Below are 17997 nucleotides of genomic sequence, written 5' to 3'. Positions count from 1 at the left end.
TGCTGTGTATTGAGTAGTTGTTATTTTGGTTCCATATTATTTAAAATGTTGTATTTGTCACGCAGTCCATCTATCAGACATCTATTAATTAAGATGATTTATCTTGGTATACATGCTCTGCATGATTAGAATGCTAGTATAAACTGCTCACAAGGCACAGCGAATGGGTTAAACACATTGTAGGTTTACATCAAATTTGTTCATTATCAAATGTTTTGGATGCAACGGACCGTATCCATATTGACAACACTGCTTAGAAACAGAAAACATTTCCATTTGCTCAGTGGCCAAGCAATCTGTGATTCCAATCAACCCTTTCTAACTGTGAAGGCAACATGTCTGGGGTCAGATCACGATTCATTTATTTTTAGCAATTGCATAGTAAATGAAAAAATTGGAAGAGCGTTCATAGTGCTATGCCTGATATTTTTTTTAGGATTATATGAGCTGATGTATTTTATACAGTTTCACAATTTTATCACATTTCTAGGTTAAAATAATTATGTGCTAAGTAGAATTTTGAAGGTTGCATGAGAAGTAAATGTTGTGCTGAAATTAAAAGCTAAGATCGAAGAACAACTAAGGCTATCAAGCCTAAAACATTGCTGAATTTCTACACAGCTTTCTAAAATGGACATTTCACTATGATTTAGTGAGCATGTTAAAATTAGCTGCTGCATACATTCATTTGTTCTGAAATTATTCCACCCCAACACACAGAATTTTATTTAGTATTTACAGATTTTTCTTTTCTTAAAATAAGCATGAAATTAGGGGATGGGATAGTGCTTTCTTATACACATTGTATTGGATAGTGCAAGGGCAGAAGTGAAGGTTGGGAAATGTTTGGCAGTGGGATCTTTGGACATTATAATGTACATTTTATAAAGCAATTAATTGCTAGGAATGAAAAAGTCTGCCTGGCTTTGGTCCACATACAGTTTCCTGAATCTTGCTTAAAGTTGTTTAAATCTGGCTATTTGTAGGGCTAATAACCAAGCCATTGTCAAACAAAAGGCATGGGAAGCCGGTCACTGCCATGGAAGAAATATAACAATGCCAAAATGTAAAAAAAAAATGAAATATAAAAAACAAAAACAATATCTCCCTCTTCAAAGAATTGGCGGAGTTCTGTAAATCTCTGACCCGCAGAGATCTACAACTGGTGATGTCACGTCCGGTAGCTCACAAGTAGCAGATTCAGACCAGATGGCGCTAGTACACGTGCACGAGTGTTAGCATCCTCATCGGGTTATCGAGCTCCCGTCACTGCATCTGCACAGCTTCACAATTCCCATCAGGTTCTGAGCTTTTGGGTGAAGGGGTTCGGAGAACATGCTAAGAGATGACATGTTTTGCCACATGCTAAGAGATGACATGTTTTGCCATTGGGTGGCCGCACTAGCATGTTGTGCCGTCGAATGGGCGCGGGTACACCAACACTATTTTGATGACTTGATTCCACTGTTCAGTGACCATGCAGGTACACTGATGGGAGTTGGAGAACTTGATGGTGATTGTGAAGCTGCAAAAGCGCACTGACGGCAGTTCGATAACTCACTGAGGATTCTGACAGCAGCGTGGCTGGCACACCAATGCCATCTGGTCTAAGTTTCCTACTGGCAAGTCACCGGACGCGACGTCACAAGTCAAAGCTCTCAACGGGTTGGAGCCTTCGAGAGAACACCGGCTTAACCAAAACAGCTCCAATACACTCAAACAATATGGCTGCTGTAAGCCCATCATTTTATAAAAAGGCTGCTGGGTTATCCATTCCGTCAACTTATTTGCTATTGCGACTTAGTGGCCTAGAAGGAAAGGCTATGCACTGCATTGTAGGTTGTTCCTTATTTTTGTTGGTAAACTACAAACCTTTTGGGCAACCATTTGCAATTTGCACATCCTTGAGATTCTCTGTGAACCGGAACTAGCGTAGCAGAACTGGTCCCTATCTATGACATTCAAAGTGTAATGAACCATAGCATTCAATCAAATTTTAGTTTCCCTAAACCAGATCGGAAAAAAGTAACATCTGATGCAACCTCAAGTAAAACATTTTGGGGGGGATTTATCAAAGCAATTGCGAGAGTTTTAGCCTCTTAGATAATTTTTTTTAATGTGCAAATCTGTCTTTTTAACATGTGCCCCTGTTTTCACCTGAGCTTGCGCTACTTTTCCAACTGCACGTGTTTTATGCCTGTTTTCTTCAGAGCGTGCACTACTTTTTCAGTTTCATGTTTTTTGCACCTGTTTACATCTGCACTTGTCCTGCGGCGGTCTGAAACTGGAACATCACCTAAGAAAACAATCACAACTTAAGAAGTCCCCATGACCACTTTATCAAGAAGCGACTGTTAAGCTTTTTGCCTGAAGCTACAAGTCTTCTTTCCTGGAGTCTATTAAACCTCATTTATCAACAACATTACAATAGCAACATAATCTGGCGCAAATATATTCCGTGCAAGTTCAAACACTTGCAATTGCTATGATAAATCCCCGCCCACCCTTCCCCCCCACTGTATTGCTATGAAAGGCTATTTCTTCACTGAGTTTTCATGGTTATACTGGGCACTCAAACTCCCTTCCACAATCCCGAAACATACCAAAAAATAAATTAACAAACACAAATTGGACTTAGTGGGGGTGATTTACTAACCTAAACACACACACTCACCAGGTGTGTGTGCATTTTTACACAGCAAAATGTATTTATCAACCAAACACGAGCAACGTGTCACATTTTCACGCCGTTATGGCGCGTTTTTATGTATTTACGTACGTGCGCGTCATGTAGCATGCGCCATAGGCTACACGCCGCTCTAATAGCGGCATGCAAGTCTCTAAAAGCATATTTCCACTAATGCCATATATGGAAAAATCATGCACATGATGCATATATAATGCTGCTTCACAGTTTAGACAAAAATGGTTAGCTCATGCATTTACATTCCTGCATTCATCAACGCAAGCAACACAACATAGAGCTAATTTACACAACATCACCTTGCAATTCATGCAGGGCTTTGCACAACACACCTGCTGGGTGTGTACACACTACAAAGGTGTTTAGATTCCACCAATAGATCATGCTGGGAGGGAACACACTACAGAGGTGTATACTTGTTTGTGGCGTGTTTATAAGGTTAGTAAATCAACCCCAGTGTGTGTGTCTGCATGACAGTAGAAGGAACTTTGACTTCAGGATTCTTTGTGCAGAAAAACTGATGCTTTTTTCTACCTGGGCAGACGTAAAAGACACACATCAGTGCAGCTCTGTGTTTGTTAATACATCATTAAATATATGTATATAATGGTAGCAGTGTACGAACCTAAATTCAATTTTTATCTGGCTCTTTCAAACCTTTTACATTAGAGCTTAGGCTAGGAGAGGGGTAAGCATCATAAGGAGCCAGTCAGTTGTGTTGCAGTGCTTGTGTGCTAACAAGGAACATACTGATAGGAGGAGAGAACAGAGCGACAGAGAGATAAGCTCATCAGAGTGCTGCTTCTGGTAAGTAGATCTAGAGATACAGTATATAAAGCTGAATTGTTATGCAAGTCTCAACATTTCCTTCAAACACTGGTGTAGGAAATCTTCCAAGTGGGTACAAAGGTTGCAATAAATACCCAATATGTTGTAACACTTATCTGCTTCTAAACAGTAGGATTTTATTAGATTGCTGTCTGCCTTCATTGGTGTAATTTTGCATAACTTCCTGTACCTATGGCTTGTCACCAGGACTGGAAGTAAGGGGAAATCTCCCCAAAGGGGACACTGCAATAAAACCCGACATAGGTTCTAAACCTCCCTGATTGGACTTGGTTAACGGAATAAATTGTTGCCGGTGTGACATATGAAAATCAACCATTGAGAGTGAAAGGGGGCTACACATACAGAAAAAAATCTTGTGGGAAGTTTGGACAGGCGTAATATTAATTAATTATATTAATCTAATGTGTATATGGTATAGTTTAGATGTATTTTTCAACTTATGCAATCATATTCACTGTATACTGAAAAACACACTTTGGTAAAGACTTAGACCCCATTCACACGTAGCGACATACCTTTTGCAGCGGATCCGCACGGCCGGGATAGCGCGACTTTCGGGGCGACGTTCCAGCGACGGTAGCGCGACCTTCTCCGTCGGGCTCCATAGAAAAAGGGCAAAATCGCGCAAAATCCGCCGAAAAAAGGGTCCGGTAGAAGCGGCTTGCGACCGCGACGAGCGACATGGAGTTAAGACAGCTCCATTGAATAGCATTGGCCGGCGACTTCTCGCGATATCGCGCGGCAAAAATGCGCGATATCGCGGCGGAAATCGCGCGATAATTCGCTACACGTGAACGGGGCCTAAGGTCAGCTTTTGGTCTCGAAAGGGAGGATTTCAAATACAAAAATATTTTCATTGTGTGACTGTGACTCGATGCTACTTGTTTTCAAAAGAAGGTTTAACAATTCTGAAATGTATGTTGAAGCTGGTCAGTTCTGTGAAGTGTTTTGTTTACATGACTGATCAGCTGTTCTGCACGACTGCGGTGTGTTCGCTTTATTAGGTCAAAAAAGTGAAATGATCTGTCACGGCTTAGTGACAGGTTCAGTGATTCATGCTAGGGTGGCGGGTATAATGAGGAGTAAAAAAAATAATCCACAATAGTATAACTACTGATACAATGTAAAGAATTATCCGCAACCAGAAAACGGAAAAGCCTTTACATGTCAGAATTAAAACATAGAATAAAACCGTATTACTGGATTCAAATCATTTTCAAGTATTGAAAAACTGAGAATTTATAACTGCAGGAAACAATGGCTGGAAGAGAACAGTTTATGTGACAAATGAATAAATCTTCTGGTAGCAGTCCAGTTAACCTTGACCTGGTGGCATCTGTGACAGCCAATCAGCTAGGTCCTTACCAACTTTTTGACAGAAATGGCTGATTAGATGTCCCTCCTATGTAAGCATCTTAAAGAACTTCTGTATTATGCTCAGATAAAAATTAGATACAATTAACAAAGGAATATTTGAACACATTTCATTGCTGCTAATTGCACCGCAAACCTTCTCAAGGTATTTTCTAAGAAAATAACTACAAATATTGATTAATCTATTTATGTCAATTTTGGCTGAACTAAAATCACAATCTTTCATTTGTAAGCTCAAAGAATCGGTCATTCCTCACAGCTTAGCTGAAAGTACACTCTATGAGAACACTAAAAAAAAACCCTGTCAAGACTGAAGTATGGGAGCCATCATTGCTGACTGATTTATAGAAGTGCATGGCTTGGGGTTGTCATTTATATCCTTCCTTCCCTACCTGATAAGTCACCGACCTGGAGCAACCATATCATACCACATGCTGGGGCACCTAATATTGTTCTACACCATCGACTCACTAATTATTGAATCAAGGATACAGATGACAATCCTGAAGCAAGTACTTGTCAAACAAATAAGTAAATGTCATTTTCTATATTTCTGTCTTGACTGGTTCTCTTATAAAAAAAAAAAACTTAACCTTCTAGAAACTGTGTTAATGGTACTCACTAAGACATTGAGAAACAACACGCTAATGACCCTGATAAGGCTATCCCTGTGTTCGCTCCTCTTGTAGGGAAATTCCCAGTGTTAGATTGACAGAACTGTGGAATTCGATAGAACAGATCAGCTGAATGAAGGGGCCAGTGAGAAAATCTATGTAGGAACAGAGAATAAACTGCCAGCTCTGTTCCAGTATTCTGACAGCAGCAGATGGCAGGGGAAGCAGCTGCCAGCCTGCTATTGGCTATTTCAAATTGCAATAGCAGGCTAGCTATTGCACCCAACCACTACCTGCTCTCAATCAGCAGAGGAGCAGGCCTGAGAGAGAACTTTCACTCTCAGGTCTGCTGATTAACAGCAGGCAGTGGAGAAGCAATAGCCAGCCTGCTATTGCAAATTGCAATAGCTAATAGAAGGCTGGCTATTGCACCCGCCCACTGCCTGCTGTCAATCAGCAGTGGAGCAGACCTAAGAGAAAACTTGGGAAGCAATAGCCAATCAGCAGAGCAGATCTGAAGGAAAAAGTTCTCCTTCAGTTCTGCTCCTCTGCTGATTGACAGCAGGCAGTGGGCAGGTGCAATAGCCAGTCTGCTATTGGTCATTGTAACAGATTGTGTAGATTACTTAATCATTCAAATTTATAGGCAGTATTAAAATAAAACAGCAAGCTGAACTCTGCCCCATCTGGTATAAGCATTCTGCCCCAAAATTTTCAGCTAAGGTGGAGAAAGTTCAGAGGAAACCTCATTGTAAACTCAGAGGAGAGCTCTCTTAAAGTCCTGAAAGCACCTTTTGTATTGTTGTTTTTTGAAAATGCTACTTACCTGGATAGCTCAGCCTTCACTAATTTCTCAATCACTGACCATAGTCAAGCATGCATTATGTGAAGTCTAAGTCAAGTCAGACCTCCTGATCTACACATTCATCTTTGTCAGTGACTCAAAGTTTTGGAACCAATGGGCCAGCACGACAGACAAGTAACTAGAATTTTCAGTGGGGTCAGCAATGGCAGCCTCTGTTTTTTCTAAGTACATGTTGCTTTGAGCCTTTGTGGCCAATACGTGATGAGATCCAACAGAAGGCAAAAAGTGGTAAGTTCCCGATCCTGTACAGATTTCTTTCATCAATACCATAGGTAAAGTTTAAGTATTGTTTGGTCTGGGGAAGAAATTGTATTTTCTGTCCACAAAATGAGATGTTAGTAATTGAAAAGCCTATATGGCTAAAAGTCTATGGACACCTATCCAAATGATTGAGTTCAGGTGTTTCTAGTGAAGGGTACTGTTAATACTATAGTATACAGAGTCATTTTAGACCATTGTGCTCTTAAAGCTTGTGGCAACAGTATGGTAAAGCCCCCTTTGTGCTCCAGCATGACTGTGCACAAAGCCAGGTCCATGCAGATATGGTTTGATGAGTTTGGTGTAGAAGAACTCAAGTGCCCTGCTCAGAGCCCTGACCTCTACCTTTTTGAACACCTTTAGGATGAATTAGAATGTATGTGACTGTGAGGTCTTCTTGTCCAAAATTAGTATCTGACCACACAAATGCGGGGGGTACAAATGTCTACAGACAAACTCCAAAATCTTGTGGAAAATAGGCATGTTAGAGTTTCAAGGAAGGGGGAACTTGATATTAATGCCAATGTTTTGAAAAGGGACGTCAGCAAGCTCATAGAGGAGGTGGTCAGGCATCCACAAACATATAGATGTTGAATTACGAAAAGCAAATAGGCTGTTCACTTTGCAAGAACATTTTGCCTAAGATAAGTGAATAAGATGGAGCTCTGGTGACTCCTATCATCTAACCATGTGCAAGCAAAAATACTGTTTTTTTTTTCCTTGCAGGTGATTAAAGTAAATTTTCCGCACATTCACTAAATTAAAGGAAATTCTCTTGCAAATTCAACATCCTATTTGCCTTCATTAAATCAACACACTGGTCTATCATGTACAGTACTTAATTGCTTTCCACATTTGCAAAACAGAAATTATTATTGAATAAGCACACATTTATCTCTTTCAATACAAACAAGTTTTAAATCACATTTCATGTGCTAATTATAATATCATACAAGTCACAAAAGAGAGCCTGGAACTTTGGCCCCATCACCTACATTGAAAGGCTGCTTACAGAAGGTTGTGTGTCTAATAACATGTGCCCTATACGCATGTTTGTGGATCAGGTGGTAAAGATAAGCTAACTTTAGTCAAGGGGAAAAAAAAGCTTTACCAACATAACAGTTTATTAGGGATATTGCTGCTCCATAATAACAAATGATTAAAGAAGACAGAAATAAACATGTCAACATGTGTGCTACTTTAATGCACAAGTGATGGAAAAACTGAAAATAACGCAGTAATCTAATGATGAATATGGGAATTAGAAGAGACATTTAATTAATCCATGAGAGTTCTGTAGCTTCTTTTTATATTTTGATTGCTTATTTCATTTTTGAACTGTAGCTGCGAGGTATAGTTGATATAAAGCTTCCATGACATCCATTTATGAAAAACACCATTCCCGATGTATGAGAAACATCATTCTCTGTGTTTGTGCATAACAATGTACAATGCTAAAAAGCACTCTTCTTGCTTGAGTTCTCTCTCCCATTCAATTAACCACAGCTGTCCTGACCTGTTATGCCTTCCTAAAATAGAATGCTTGTACAGACTATGGATTGCTTCTTTCAAGTACTCCGGCCCTGCATGAAAGACAGAAACAAATAACATTTGATTATTTTTAAAAATATCATGACATTTGTTACTTTGTTCTTCTGCAGCCAGCAGAACTGAATCAAATAAAAAAATGGTATAGAGATGTGTTTCTATGTGTGTCTATATAAGAACACATATGCAGCACAAGCCCTATAAAGTGTAGAAAAATAGTACTGGTCAGGTATCTGTGGATTGTAGCTCTATGGGTGCCCGTTTACATATAAATCATCTCAGGAAGTCAGTCAGATATTCATTATCCCAGGCAAATCACAAGGCTTCATGTGATACCGGAGTAAGTGCACCATCGATTTGAGTGAACATGCCCTTTGAAAGGAGACCTCTACTTGATGACCTTTATTTACGAAAATCCTAGTTTCCTGATTGTCATGCTCACCTTTTATCTTCAATAATTTATGAGTCACTGATTTCAGACCAGTAAAAAGAGCAGATCTTATTTGTTGCATGCTTGTTCCAGGTCAGTGAGTCACAGTATTGTCTCCATTAAAATAATACCTGGTAATCCTACCATAAATATCCTTGTTGAGGCACTTTCTGTCATGGGGTGAAAGGTTTGTTATTGCATTGGCACCCTGACACATGCACCCAAGGTTAATGCTACAAGTGACTGTGCTGACATATACGGTCCAAAAATTGCTTACCATTGTCACTCAGGAAGTAGTTCTTAAGCAATGATGTGCATCAGCGCTGGAGTAAGTACATATAGGCTGATCAGCAGCACTGAGAAAAAGGCTAAAAAAATGTGACAACAGTAATTACTATACACAGTGCTATAAAGAAGAACTCCAGGATTTTAAAATATTAACCCTTGCAGTGGGGCTACCCCACACTACAAGGGTTAAATGCTTATTTTTTCTGGGGAGTGAAAATAAAGCAGATATACTCACCTGATCCTCATTCCCACCTGGCTGCTAGAGCTTGGGGCTCCGACAGTATAAGGACCCATTATGTCATCACGTCTAATAAAGGTCTATTGGATGTGAAGATGCCGAGGGACCTAGCACAACCAGAGCGAAGGGGGTTAGAAAGGTTAGTGATCCCTGCTGCTGGACTGAGCATGGGAGTAGTACTTCTTTATTTTCACCGGTAGACCACAATGAGCACTTAAAAGAGAACTATATGGTAAGTGTTTTTCCCTATAGTTCTCTTAAGGGTCACGGGAGGACATATACTAGTGTCCTGCCGTGACCTAAAGCTCAGTATTTTGTGAGCTACAGCTAGCGGTATTCCCGACATTACTTTTGAGATCCACCCAGCTGCGTAAGTGACAGCTGGCTCTGCCTATCTAGAGGCAGAGCCAGCTTTACCCACCCCCCGTTCCTTCAGTCAGTGCTAGAGGATCGGAGTGGGGAAATCCCTGCGGGAAGTGGTGACTGACAGTCTGCAGGGAGATGATCGAGAAGTGCGCGAGCAATGGTATGTGTTCGCTCACTTCCTGATCTATTGAGCCGACGTGTGACAGTTTCATTGTCACACGTCTGCTCGAACAATGAGGATGAGTGATTTTCACTCACCTCATAGTTCTCCTTTAACCCTTGCAGTGCGGGGGGTAGCCCCACTGCAAGGGGGTAATTTTTAAATATCTTGGAGTTCTTTTTTACCAAACAAAATGTCACCTAGTGAGGATTTAGGTCTACTTTAAAGCTGCATTCACATATATGCATTGCGGTAATGCATGGTGTGAATGGTACTTTACGGCACCTTACCACAATACACGTGTATGTGAAAAGCACCACAATGCACAGATTTGAACACTCTGGGGGGAATTTATCAAAACTAGAGCAGTTGCCCATGGCAACCAATCAGCTTCTCTCTTTAGTTTGTTCAGTTAAGGTTTCAAAATGAAAGAGAGATGCTGATTGGTTGCCATGCAAAGCTCTCCAGATTTTGTCTACTCCAGTTGTAATAAATTCCCCTCTCTGTGTGTTGTGGCGAACTACATTGGTTGTGGTATGCTGACAGCCCATTTAAAATAAATGGGCTGCCTAAACGCAAAGCATGTTAATGCACCAAAAAATATGTGTTGACATGTATGCCTTAATGCACCTAAACAATGCAAATGGGTCTCAATGGCTCATAAACACCGAGATATGTCTGAATTATATATGCAAAATGTGGTCTGTGTGGTTTGACTTGAAATGCTGTGATGAGTTTAAACGTTGGATCATTGTCTTTTTTATTGTCTTGTTTATTACTGCAACGTATGGCACATTCCCTTCCTTCCATTTTGCTTATTAGCACCATTCACCCTTCTCTCTTTTCACAACATATACAACTTGTATTCATTTGTTATCTTTACCCCCTTTTTCTTAATTTCCCAATTTTTTTGGCTTCTTTCCCTACTTGTAGCTTATTTTCCTGGATACGTTACTAATGCTTCAGCATGTGATCCTCACTAAACTACCTACTGCTACATTCAAGTCCTAATACTGCGCTTTAACTCAAAACCCCTCAAATGGTTTCTCACCAAGTGTGTTTCTGTTTGAAAGAAGAACTCAGGAATCACAAAGTTAACCCTTGCAGTGGGGCTACCACCAGACTGCAAGGGTCAACTGCTCAATTTGGTCTAGGGGATGGATAAAAGAAGATATACTCACCTGAACCTCAAGACCAGTCTCCACAGCCTCTTCTCCCTCAGGTTCCGGTGGTCTAAGCCCTACTGACTTCATCAAGTTAATGCAGGTCCATTCTCCTGCATTAGATGTGAGGATGCCGAGGGACATACCACAGCTGGAGCAGAGGGATAAAGAGGTAGGCACTGACCTCTGCAGGACTGAGGATCAGATAAGCGTATCTTCTGTATTCCAGGCCCCTAGAGAAAAACAAGCAGTTAACCCTTGCAGTGCAGAGGGGTAGCCCCATTCCAAGGATAATTTTGTTAATTCCTGGAGTTCTTGTTTAAGGGAAACATGGCATGTAATGTCAATAATGATACAATTATGTGCATTTTGAACAAAAACACTAATATAAGAGTTTCAACAAATAAAAGTATCCTAGAGATGAGTCATGGAATAACCTTAAAAGTGCAAACCACTTAGAGCTACAAAATGTGTTCTGAGGCCACCCATAGGAGACCTCCTACACCAAACAAGTAATTAAAAGGGATATACACATACACTTCTGCTAGAGGGTGGCTACTTTTCTTCTCCAGAGTCCCTGTGGGCGCTGAAAAGTAGCCACCCTCTGTGCTCGCTCCCGATCAGAACTACAATGAGACGTGAGGATGCATGAAGCTCCCTTACGTCTCCTCTGCAGATTCCTCCTCTCTTGTCAGTCTTCTCCCTCAAATGCCTCCCATCTAGACTCTGCACGCTGTGAGCTATGTACCGGGCTGGATTTCTTCAGCAGCAGATACTTATCTTTATCTGCCAAACTAGGTGGAGAAGGGGGGCGGGGAACATGTGAGGTGAGCTGTATTTCTTTTACTGCTTATCTCAAGCACACCAACTGAGCTTATTCACTGATATACCGGATTTGCTGTGAAGTTCAATAAAGTCTGTAGTATTGGAATTCTCTGGATTGTGCGGTCTGTTCGTATACTGCTATATTCTAAGGTGGAGACGCACCTATTGGACCAGCACCTAGGGAGTCCTGATGGTGGCTAAGGAATTGGAGCGGTGAGATTTTCTTTGGCTCTACACCAAGTGAGCTGTTACTAGCTGTCACTGAGAGCACTGCATGCAATGAATTATGGGAGCTGTAGTCATATGCAGAGGTGCAGGTATACAGAAATAGAGTGCACTTCTCTGAGCAAGGGAACCGGAAGCCTTAGCGGAAAGGAGGAGGCGCGAGAGCGTGCACACTTTTCAAAAAGGTAAGATTATAGTTAGTTATAGTGCAAACATAAATAAAATCAGATTTAGAGAATGTGCTACGTGCAGACTACAATAATGCCAACAAAAGTTAGAGTTTTGTGTCACTTTAAGTGCACTAGCAAATCCACCATGGAATTGCTCAAAAGAAGAAATGTCCCTGTCAAAGTCCTGATTTGAATCACAACAAAATGTTGTGGGTGAATTGAAAGTACAAGTTCATGCAAGGAATCTCAGAAACATCTGGCAACAGAAGACATTTTCCATGGAGGAGCGGTCAATATCAGAGACTGGTGGGCAGTTATGCAAACCTCCTAAAAGAATTCATTTCTGCTAAAAGGGGCAATATCAGCTTTTGAGGTCAAGGCTGTACTTGCTTTATCCACAGTATACTGTCACATGCATTCACATTTTTGTTTAATAAATGATTGAAAAGGCATTTTTTCCTTTGCGTTTTATTCAAGTATATTACTTATATCTGTACAGGGACAGTGGTTTGGAATTTCTATCATGAACAAAAAATGTGTAGCCTTATGGAGGGCAGAGGCCTTTTGTGAGTTGTAGCTTGCAAGAACAAACCTGTCAGGACACAAATATTGGAGCAGCCCTTGCAGAGCTGTTTTTGAACATACTTGGTACATGCTCCAGGGCTCTCATTTTTATTCTTTCTTCACTACTTGGTGCATTGCTGACCTGAAACAAGCTTGCAGAAAGTGAGTGAAGTGCTGGCACATCTGATACTCCAGTGCAGTGCTTGTTCTGGAGGCTGTGTAACTTGGTGGACTGTGGAGTGTGGTGGACTGGTGCACTACCTGGGTGTAGACCTGAAGTACTACGTATGCGGGCTCTGCTTTCTGTCTACCTTTAAAGTTTAAGTTTTAATTTGACCAGAGTGTACCCTTAAGGACACTACTTTACGGTGACCTATGTATTTTAGCCCGTGAAGCTAGGTTCCATGTGCCCTGTAGAGTACATGCTGGAAACACATGAGTGCTTCTTCTCAAACGCATCTTCATTAAAATTGGTGAAGTAACAGTGAAGGAAGCATTATCTTTCTTGATGTGATTGCTTTCAGGCCAGTTTCTTAACAAACTCTGAGGAAAGCATCTACAACATCTATTTTCATACAAGTGGAATGTGATTTGAAAGCAGTACTGCAAACATGAAATGCAATATCCTGAAAAATATATTTCCCACAAGACAATTCTAGGTGGATTGATGGGCTGTCCTCATTCTGTTCACATTCTGTTGCTTCCTGCATGTTTTTTTTCTGTTTGGTTGTTGATAAATATTGTTTAAGTTTCTTTTTTTCTTTTTACAACCAAAATAGTAAATAGTCCATAGGGAACATTTTGAAGAGCTCTCATATTCTAATTTAAATGTTCTTATTTATAGCATTTAAAACATGGCACTATATAAAATAAATTAAATTCTTATTCGCCTTAGATACACATATTATAATATATATTGAAAAAGGAGGCAGCTGCACTCAGTCATCTGCATTGTGAATTGTGGCTGTTTACTCAATGATACCCAAGCGCGTGACCAACATTGCAGCCTTCCAAATGAATAAAAAGTGAATAAAAAGATAAATGTTCAAATCAAATCCCTTTGGTCACAAGGAATAGTCTATCAAACAGTACATCTTGGCACATACACATATAATTAGGTTGAAAGTTTGCAATTACTGATATCGTTCAGAAGAAAAAAAAATATGCTACACGTGTGATAAATTTATAAAAAAAAAAAAAACTATACAACATTTTAACTGGAAAAACATTTTTTTCTTCCAATTAGTAAATTAAAGTTGGAGTAAGAAATAGTTAATTGGGATATAAATATATGTTGGGATCAGCATGAATAGTAAGGAGTGATTAAAACTACATATGCTGGTAATTAATAAAATGTGACAGTGTGACAAATGTGTAAAATGCATCTAAACAAAGTCTTTAAAATAAAATCAGCAAACTGGACTTGTTAAGGAATGACAAGGTTGTGACATTGTCTTAACAATGGAAAACTGGCTTGATGAAGGACCAAAGACAGGAAGGCTTGTCTGTTTGTTAACTCCTAAGACCAACACATCTATTCACTGATGGGAGAAGGCAGGAGAAGTAAACAATCTAGGACAAAATAGCTGATTTGGAAAAATTCTCCAATTCAGCTCACTTTCCAGTTCAGCTATGTTGTCCTAGATTGTTCATTCTCATGACTTCTCCAACCTCTTCACCCTTTAGTGAATAGCCTGGCAAAACTCAATTTAAAAAAAATGAAGACTGAGGCAACATGGAGTTTATACTTGTAAGTTTACAAAGTGCAGCCATAAATATACAGGATTTAGTGGGGTTTGTCATAAGCCACTTCACATAGATTATAGTGCTGAAGTTCACATGCTGCTAGACAGAAAAGCAGGCATTAATATAAGTATTATCCAGAGATCAATGTGCTGTGTAAACTAGCAGTTAAATGCTACATCGTTAATATTGCAAGTAAATGATCTTATGTGTTTGGCCCAGCTGCAGGGGGGCTCTCTCTAATTTACAGTAAGGCCTCATTCACACACGAATCGGCCTGCACGTACAGCTCCGCGCTGCGTGCGGGGCTGTACCAAGTAGCTGCCAGGAAGGACAGGTGCTGCGTGTGATTAGAACGCAGCCCCCGTCCTTCTCTATGGGGCTACGCCGCCGTATGCCCCCCTATGCTCACCTCATTTGCAGGTCCGTAGGGGTGCGGGTTTTCTGGTCGGGACGCATACATGTTCCATTCCGGCGGCGTATGGATACGATCACCCGCACCCCTACGGACCTGCAAATGAGGTGAGTGTAGGAGGGCGTACGGCCACGTAGCCCCATAGAGAAGGACGGGAGCTGCGTTCTAATCACGCGCAGCACCTGTCCCTCCCGGCAGCTACTTGGTACGGCCCCGCACGCAGCACAGAGCTGTACATGCAGGCCGATTCGTGTGTGAATGGGGCCTAAGGCTGGGTTCACACCTGGGCGTTTTTCAGCGCTGATCGAAGCGCTGAAAAACGCTCAGCAAGTGAAATCCTATTGAGTGCTATGGGCATGGTTCCCACCTCGGCGTATTTCAGCGTGTTTTGACATGCTGAAAAAACGCCCTATGCTCGAAATAGTACAGGAGCTTCTTTGGGGCGTATTTCAGCGCGTATCCATTGGTATTCCTGAGTGTGGCTCGGGGTTAACAAAGTGGTAACCCCGAGCCACACTCGGGAATACAGCGTAGGTCTTACCTTGTATGCGATCCTCGCTGTGTCCTACGGCCGATGCCGTCTTCCGTCCCTTGCGAGCGGGCTGCGGAGGGCTGCGTCGCAGGGGGGCGGAACCCGGCGGGAATTTTGAAAGTTAAAAAAAAATCATACCGCCAGGGAGGTATAAAAACGAGTGTCGAATGCGCATTTCACTGAACTAAAAAACGCGCTAAAAAGCGAGCTGAAAAAACGTGCATAAAACGCGCCTCTAGTAACGCCCAGGTGTGAACCCAGCCTTACAGATGGTACTTTATATGTGCAAGTCCAGGAACATTTATGCAATGGTGACGACAATATGGTAAGAACTGAAATGGTATTTGTAAAGTACTTAACACGGGGTTTAAAAATTTAATTATTTAACAATAGGAAGGTATACTGCTAAAAAGACACCAAAACTAAATGGGCTACTTAATAAAAAAAGATTTTTGTATTTGAGGATTACAGATTTCAGGATAGGGTTAAAGGATTCCGTAAATCTGCCCATAAGGGTATTGAAAATGTTATCATATGTTAGTGTGTAGCCATTCGCCCCAGGAGTTTTTCCAGGTTTCATAGTTTTAACTACCGCCAGATATTCTTCTTGGGTCATGGGAGCCTCTAGAAAGAGCCTTTCGTTTTCAGTGAGTTTAGGCATGCCTGACTCATAAGGGTATTTTTTTTATTGTCTCTTGTTGCTTGATATGGTTAGTTTCCTGAGGGTTGTGGATGAGATTGTAGAAGGAAGAGTAATATGATTTGAAGATTTTATCTATTGTTGGAGAGCTACGGGCTATTTCTCCCATGTCACTCTTGATATGGGAGATATAATTTCTAGCTCTGGTGGTTTTAAGAGCTTTCACTAGAATTTTGCCTGGTTTGTTACTGAATTTGTAGAATGGTTGAGTACAGTAATACCTTGGTTTACAAGTAACTTGGTTTGAGAGCGTTTTCCGATCTTCCTCTTCTTTCCTGATGTTTTCAGCCTCCTCTCCAGTGGTGCGGCGTCTCTCCGATCCAGCGCTGACTGCTCTGTCCCTCCGATCCAGCGGTGTCTGCATGCGGGTGCACGCGTCCATAGACTTACCTTGTGTCCCTCGTCACGTCTCGGCCGAAAATGAGAACTGCACATGCGCCTGCCCCAAGATTTGCGGCTGCTCGAAAAATTTCTCATTTTCAGGCCCAAGCGCAACGAACACAGGTGAGTCTAAACTGCTGTTTAAACGTTTAAAAAAAACAAAACTTTTTGCATATATGTACTACTTGCTAGCAGTAGATATATGCAAAAAAAAAAAACTGGAGGGTTTAAATATCCTTAAAGGGACATAAGGGTCTTGGAGGCCCCTGATGTCTCCATAAGAGGACCTGTCATTGTATATTGGCTATCGCATAGCCAATAAAGTCTATATTAAAACATTGTCTATTATTAAAAAATAAAGTCTCATATTAAAAAAATAAAATGAATTAAAACACCCCATAAATTTTAGGTCCCCTGCGTGCACGCACATATAAACATAAATACGCATCGCGTGCGCCTGCGTGAGAAAACAATTACGCCACACGTTACATATCGCCGCAAACTTCAGTGTGTGAACAATAATTCTAGGGCCATAATTACTGATAATACTAAACTGATAAGAGGTAAAAGCTTTTAAAGCGTCGCCTATGGCCAATTTTTGGCATGGTAGTTTTTTTGCAATTTATCGGGCGCACGCAATTTTAAAGCTTGACATGTTTGGTGTTTATTTACCTTACATGACCCCGTCTTTTATGTTTTACCAAAACATTGGGTACTGATAAATATTTTGTAATATAACGTAGGGAAAACAGGTATTTTTTTTTCAAGATTTTCAGAACTTTTTTCACTATATAGTACAAAATAAAAACCCAGTGGTGATTAAATACCATACCATGGGGTACACCTCCCTGAAATGAGAAAGGCACCTCTCTGAAATTACTTTTTTCAGGTTGGGATCCCTGTAATTTATACAGCTCTATAAAGACCTAAAAGAGAAATAGCTGGAAAAAAAAATAACAGGGGCAGAGGTATCTAGATAAAATAAAACTGCCACATTTGTCAATTTAAAGAAAAAAAAGTTGGAAGGCAAACTATTCTACCTACCACCCAGCATTTAAACCTGGCGTTTGCCCAACACTCCTAAAGTTTTGTCCCTATCGTCCCTCCGTCCACATCTAAACTTGAAGACCGCCGCGCGCCCCCGGCACAAACGTGGCCGCGCGCGCAACTGATGTTAGTGCGCGGGATGCAAATTAACGGGCTACCTGACGTCACGGCGTATCCCGGGCCCTCGCTGCAGCTTGGGGGACGTAGGGAAAGAGAGCGACTGAAAGGTGAGGATGTACTTAGAGGGGGGTCCCTAGAGTTACTTGGCAACCTGTGCAGTATGTCTGTCCTGACTTCACAGAGGGACGGTGCTCTGACAAGGGTGAAGGCGGCTGTACGTACTTGGCATGGCGGGACGTTTGAATAGTTCAATAGGAAGTTATAGTGCTGCAGTGTACCTGGCAGGGACTTCTGTGGCGACTTGTTGCATGGCAGCTGAGACACTCCTGTGTTTACCATGTAACCTGGCCTTCAGTTCCACATCAACTTCTGCCTGATTATTCGCTGCACAGTTCACCGTTCTAAATAATCTGTTCCT

General features: G+C 41.1%; 1 protein-coding gene across 1 annotated transcript in view; it reads left to right on the top strand.

The window, feature by feature from the left end:
- The first annotated feature begins 17627 nt into the window (after positions 1-17627).
- Positions 17628-17997, top strand: part of NEDD1 (neural precursor cell expressed, developmentally down-regulated 1) — a 40493-nt gene continuing 40123 nt past the window's right edge. Inside the window, exon 1 of the mRNA XM_018553880.1 lies at positions 17628-17686. The gene's annotated coding sequence lies outside the window, so the exon portion shown is untranslated. The remainder of the gene's footprint in view (positions 17687-17997) is intronic.

The sequence above is a fragment of the Nanorana parkeri genome, unplaced genomic scaffold, assembly GCF_000935625.1.
Source record: "Nanorana parkeri isolate BGI_ZX_2015 unplaced genomic scaffold, ASM93562v1 scaffold132, whole genome shotgun sequence".
In the NCBI taxonomy this organism is placed as follows: domain Eukaryota; kingdom Metazoa; phylum Chordata; class Amphibia; order Anura; family Dicroglossidae; genus Nanorana; species Nanorana parkeri.
Note: the sequence above shows the minus strand (reverse complement) of the source record. Positions and strands in the feature narration are given on the sequence as shown.